The sequence below is a fragment of the Phasianus colchicus genome, chromosome 2, assembly GCF_987193195.1.
Source record: "Phasianus colchicus chromosome 2, bPhaCol1.hap1.1, whole genome shotgun sequence".
NCBI classification, from domain to species: domain Eukaryota; kingdom Metazoa; phylum Chordata; class Aves; order Galliformes; family Phasianidae; genus Phasianus; species Phasianus colchicus.
Genome location: NC_143437.1, coordinates 78314204 through 78321070, shown reverse-complemented (window position 1 = coordinate 78321070; position 6867 = coordinate 78314204).

The following is a 6867-nucleotide window of genomic DNA, read 5'->3' as shown; positions in this document are numbered from 1 at the left end:
AGACTAATGTTGAAATATTGCCTTGCTTTATGAACAAAACCGGGCTTTTGAGTGTCTGGTTACTGACCATCACCTGGTGGAATAACTATTCAAGGAAATATGATGCTTGCCTATAAACGTAGTTGCCAAGAAGAGTATTTATTTAGTGAAAAAATCTGAACATAAGTCATTTTTGCACAAGACTGGAAGTTCTTCCACAGAACTTCTTTCCTTTGTTGGTAGGAAGTCACTGACTACCAACAAAGGAAAGGTGTTAAAACACACACAGATAATGTCTGATGATTGTGCAGAGGGAATTATTAAGCAAACATAGAATATTAATTAAGTGTAATGACAACAGGCAAAGGTTCACTGGAAAATGAATCAAGAAAATATCCCCATTAAAAAAAAAAATAAAATACAGAACTCAGCCTGCAATATCAAAGCATGCACTTTTTTAAAAAGATCAAGCTAAAGACTTATGGAGAAAAAGTACAAGAGGAAAATTGTTTAAAGTGGGAGATTAAGACAAAAGAAGTTAAAAGACACACTTCTAGCTGAGAATGTGCTTTGGGAGTGAAATAATTAGGAAAGGTGGTGAAAACAGAAAATGAAGAACTCCAATGAGGTGCACAGATTACACTGTAAAGTGAGAAAATTTGATATCACAGTATCACTGAGTTCATTCATGTTCTTAAAGCTTGCTCAGTATTTCACTAGGAGTGGCCATTATAATAAAGAGACAAATTAAACAGTAGTTTCCAAGCTAGTTTGAAAAGCCTTCTATTCATTTCATACTCAGTTATTAGTTGTTTTGTAATCAAGTTTGTTTTTCTCATATTACAGTACAATCAAGAACTTCCAGTTCTCACCCTAGAGATAGCAAAATGAATTATGATCCTTAACAAGAACATATTTGTACTATGAGTTGAAATATGCTGAGTAGAAGGACATCCAGCATTGAATGACACTTCTTTATGAAAACATTCTGCGTGACCTACTTTCCTTTCCAGTTGTATCTTAGCCTGGTGCTAACACCATTCCTCAGCAAAATATAGGCGTGCATCTTGAAACAAAGCAAGTTTGACAGATGAAAACGAAGACTGAAAACTAGTTCAGTTTGTCTTCAACCACGAGTCAGCACATGAAGACAAGTAAGAGTCACTCTTCTGAAATAAGAAAAAAGATAGTTAAAGGGTATTTTTGCAAAGCACTGTATGTGAATTTAAGAAATATCAGAATTGAAGGTTGTCAACTACTTTGATAGCTATGTGCATAATTAATTAAATAACCATATAAATCCATTTATATATGTTCATAAATTCACTCACACATACTACTCTTACGTAAGGACACACATTGCATTGTATGAAAAAGTAGAAAGAAAACCCAAATTCAGACTTCCAGGACTCAATGTATGATGTCTTCAAGCCAACGGTTTTATTTACTTCTGTATTCACTCATGAATATTTAGATAAAACTTAAGTAAGTTTTTGCTTCTCTTTCCTTGTCTTTTAGATTCTTATTCCTAAGAAATTCTTTGTTTAAAAAGACAAACTGGATAGTATTTTTAAGGACTTCCAAATGTTTGGTATATTGTTTAATGCATTTTCATTCCACATTTTTTCCTCTAAAATAATCAAAGGAGCCTAAAAATATTCAGGCAAGATAAAAAACTTGAAACCTTAATTTCTTTTCAATCTGACAAAGATGTCCAGTGAATAGATAAATATGTCTGTGATGCCATTGTGCAGCATAGATAAGTAAGTAATATCCAAGTTCAGTTCAAAAAAGCATCTATAAGGGTTGCTCTGAATGTAGCACCTCTTATTTTTTGTTGTTTTTTTTTTTTTTGACCCACAATATCAGAAGCAGATATCAGTGGTATTATAGTACAGGTTGAACTTTCCCATCATTATTCAGTTACGTTTTGTTGTTTTGAAACAGATAGCAGTAGAGGGACTGTCTGACATGCAAGTGCAGATGAAAAAGTAGTATGTCCTTGAATTCTTCTGTGCAGAGAAAAATAGCACCCACTGACATTCATTGATGCTTGCTGAGCATTAGTGAAGCCCAAACAGTGGATGCAAGCTCAGTAAGGCCATGGATGGTGCCTTTCAGGAGAAGTGACAGGGATGGTGGATCATTTCAGCTGGTGCAGATGATTACAAGCATGGCATGCAGGCTCTTGTTCCTTGCTGATGAAAAGATATAGCTAAAGTGGTGACTATGTTGAATAAATGTTTTATACCTGAGAATATGTTCTATTAAATTGTGTTCTTCTGGTCTTTGTAACTCTTGTAGTCTCCGTAGAATTAATTAAGAGGCATTACTTTTAGTGCAAGCTACTATGAAGTTTTACAACTTCCCTAATATTTTTTTCTGAGCTCCTAAATGCTTAAAATTACCTAGAAACCATACATCCACTAGTTGTGCTGGATAAATGTATTATAAAACCAATTTTAAAAGTTAAAAAATAACAACTCACTGCATTTTCTTCATTCAGGTACATTTTAAAGCCATTTTAAATTACACATGCTTTCTTAATACAAACTGTTTTGCTTACTAAGAAACAAAATTGATTCTGACAGGTTCTTGGCAATACCAGGTAAAGTATTTGCAGATAGGCCAACAGTCACACAGAAAGAAGAGCTGAACTCATCCCACTGGTAAAGGAGCTCTCTGGTAACACATCGCTCCTTCTCAGGAAGCAGCCTAGGCCCAAGAGATGCTCTCCCTTCAGTTGCTGTCCTTACATGAGCACAGGGTGACTCCACCCTGAGTCTGCCCCTTCTGGTCAGGTTGGGAGCTCAGGTGGAAACACAGGTGCTCCCTTGGCCAGCCGCACCTCTTCACCAGGCGCTCAATAACCAGTTCAATGCCCTGACCTAACAGTTCCCCTACACTAACGTATATATGATGAAAAGTTATACATGTAAGCAAATTTAGTATAATGATGTGAATATTTAACCTTTCAACTTCAAAAATCTATAGTATTTAAAACAGATAAATAAGTGAAGTATATTTATGTTTTTAAAGTCTTATGGCATTAGCTCCTGACCATCACAAATCTTTAGCATTTTATTTACTGGTTAGTAGTAGGTACTACCCATTAGTTTGTCATGTATTTACCTCTACTTATAAGTAACTACTACTGCCAGGAAAAACTGTCCCATGAATAATGCTTTTATCAGGAGAGAGCAGACCTCTCTAAATTGCTGGGTGTTCATCCAGACCTCAAGAATAACTTCATTGGTTCCAGGTATAAAACAGTAAAACTACACCAAGGAAGACCCTACAAAGAGATTTAGCCTATCCCAATGCTAAGACAGGGTTGCTTTGTCCTACTTGATACTTCGTGTCTGAAAGAGTGCCATTCCTCAGGAGTGGTTGCAGGTCAATGACCAGTTCAAAAGCATTTTGATAAATCCTGCCAAATGTTGTATCATGGAGGATGGTGATCAATTACCCTAACCAACTGGCACAGTAGCATCAGAAGTAATCAGAACTTTCTTCTCTGGTACAAAAAAGTACCATCCCTCAGGATGGTTGCCATCTTCTCTTATTTTTCCTCTTTCTCACTTGGCAGTACAAAAATCTCAAAAAAAAAAAAACCAACAAAAAACCCAATATCTTCGTCTGATCTGTTTTCCATATCTCCATTCCCTGAATGATTATTAAAAAAATGAATCTTTTCAATGAGATTTGTTTCCGTTACAGTCAGATTCATCAATTTGTAAAGTTGGACAGTTCCTATAAACAATCATTCATTCCTCCATCTTACATGATTTTATTAAAATTTTCCTAGTCTTGTTAACAGACTCTCCTCATATTTCTGTGGTTTGTTCATTTTCAAGGAGAGAGAATTATTTGTTTTTCTGATTTTCTCTGGGTTGTTCTCCAGAGTCCTTCTTTAAGACTGCCCCAAAGTTTGATGCTTTGTTCCACATAACATGAAGCTTTAAAAATCTCTTCAGTCACTACCCCAATCTTTTTTCTAAAGTCATTTGAGAACCTCTTTTACTTTTCTGCAATGGGATTTGGGTAGGGCTCTCCTTTGAAAGCCAGTAGCAGATCAGTCTGCTCTTTTTTCATAGTCATTACAGTTCAGGTTGAAATGTACCCATCACAGACTTCTCAATCTTATTTTCATTTAACCATATAGTTGAAAAGTCTTGAACTTATCCCCACCATGACTGTTTTCTTACTGAGTAGCTGTATACATTTTAAAAGGCCAATTCAGCTAAAAAGGCATTATAATGCATGTTAAGTCTGAAATGACACTTCCCCAAATTCCTGTATTATTTTCTATTCTCTACCAAAAAGAAAAATAAATAAAATCTGTAACAAACAATTTGGTTAATATATGTTGAGATCTCACAAAGGATTTGTCACAAAAGCCCTTTAGAAAAGAGATTTTCAGGTACAGCAAGATGTGTTTAGATATGTACTTGGTCCAGCTTGTACCCTGTTGCCCTGACTTCCAGCTCTGTGCTATAGCTATAGCATTGTGATTTCCCATCATGACTGAATGCTTATTAAACGGAGGATATTTTATAATTGCAGAAAATGCCAGTGTTATGGGGTAATAATTAGTGATACTGCAATTTTTTAGAACTCTGATAAGGAAAAAAGAAAAAAAAGCTTAAAAAGCTAAAAGCAGATGGCTTTAAGTAAGGGAATATCATCTGGCAAAGGCTGAAAATGTGTGACAAAACACGTGCTTTCATTTGTGTAAGCATGCAAACTACATAAACACACATGCAAGCAATTGCTTTTCATTCTGGCTTTTAATTCTGCCTCCATTTCCAGTGGTCCCAGCTGAAATTCTTCTGTATTAATATGGCTTCTTTATATGTTACCAGCATTAAAGAAGAGTTTGCTCTCATTAATCTCAAATATGGATTTTGCTACCCCTATCACAAATTTGTAGTCATGCTCTCTTGTCAGTCTCACACACATTTTAAGAAACACACATATAAATTGTGATTCAAGATTACTAAAGGCCCTCCTGCCTGGGTGAAGTCTCCTAATGATTTTAATTATAGGATATCCCAGTAACTACCAGCAAGAATGAACCGTTATTGTTGAAATGAGTCTTAAGGAAGTAAAGTTTTTGGAGTCTTGGTTAAAACTCAATTGAACCTTTTTTATTATGTGCAAGCAAAAAGTTGAAAACTACCTCTGTTCATGCATGGTTCAGCCTGGAAAAACTCACTTGCTAGTGTTTAGTCCAGAAACAAAATAAAACCTAACCTGTACACATTGCCAGCTAACATACATGTTAAGATACACATATCTGCTCTTGTAGATTCCCCTTTCTGAACATTAACCTCCATTTCCCACTGATTTTCCATTTGAATTATCAAATGAGCCATTTGGTCAGCACAATGACAATAAGGATCCACAAATAAAACATCCGCTAATTCAGTGGGAAAGTTTTATGTATCCTGCTGTTCTTTATCTTTAGGAAAACAATCTTATATCCTGGTGTTAGGGAGTCTGGCACAGTACAGTAATGTTATTTTCATCAGTGTAGACACAGTAAATAACCCTCTGACCCAGCTTGGAAAGTGCAGCCATACACATATACTACACATATATTAACTAATGGTTATGCCTTGAGAACTGCACTTAGGCTTTTAATAGTACCATTATGATCACATAAGTGATTACCTTTTCTTACTCAGAGGATCCTCTATTTGCATTTAAGATGTAAGATGTTTGCTAAAGTTGATGAAGATTTTGCCATTGTTTTAGTCCTATTGACATTATGAGACAATGTTTTCTGGGAGCATCAACTAGACTCTCACTTCTCACATCCATTTATAAAAGTTAGGTTGGTCCCAATTACTAACAATTTACTAATGCTGAAATGTTAAGTGCCAAAGGCTCTCTTTAAAATTCCTAGCCAAGGATTTTAGCAGGCAAGAAAATTACATTTTTACCAATGTATTAAACCTGAACTATGTTTAAGCTGTTGAGAGGAAAGAAAAGCATGAAAGCTAATAACAACAGTGGTACAGCGTGCAGCGTGCACCATGCACAGAATATATCCACACCTTTAGCAAGGTGATGCCAAGAGATTTTCTAGCTTTTTACTAACTTGGTAGTGGCTGTGCCAAGGAGTGATGGAGGACCTGCCAGCTAAGAAATGATGATACTTAATTCTACTGTCAAAAGAAATCAGGAAAGTGGCATGGAAACATCTGATGGACTCACTTGTGAGCTTTTCTTACCAAAGGGCAGAGCAGTCACCACTGTGCTGAAGGTAAGATACCCTTGAATCAAGTGAAACAACAGAACTAATCTCAGCATCAGCAGGGCAGCCTGCTCTTCCTCTGCTCTTACTTTGCAGTGCTTAAACACTTTTCCTAGAGGAGGCAGGCTTCTCACTGAACATGTGCTGGCACAAATACTCAACCTGTAGTAAAAAATGGCAGAGAACAGAGAGAAGGTACCATCCCTTCATTTTAAGCAAGTAAAGCAGCAATCCCGGGGTCATGAGCTGCAATTCATCCTCTGCCCATGGTAATAGCAAGAACCACAACAGAAATAATAGCATTCAAAAAAGCAGAGGTGGTTTCTCAGGACACGGTCCATAAGTAAACTTCAGTAAGTAAACTTGCAACCGTATTCATCCCAGATACATGCTCTGACTGGGAGAGAATAAAGAGCTTCAGTCGCCCTTCTGAGCCAGTCATGTTACAGGAATTGCTGACTGGTATGATTGCCTCCCTTGTTACTCCATCTACAAAAATAAAGCACAACAAAGTGGGTGAAAGAAAAGCAGGAAAATACACCTATGTCTCTCCCTGTAGTGCACAAGGAGGAGAGCAAACTTTGAGATGTGTGTTCCCCATCTTTCAGGGCTGAAAGGACCTTCTG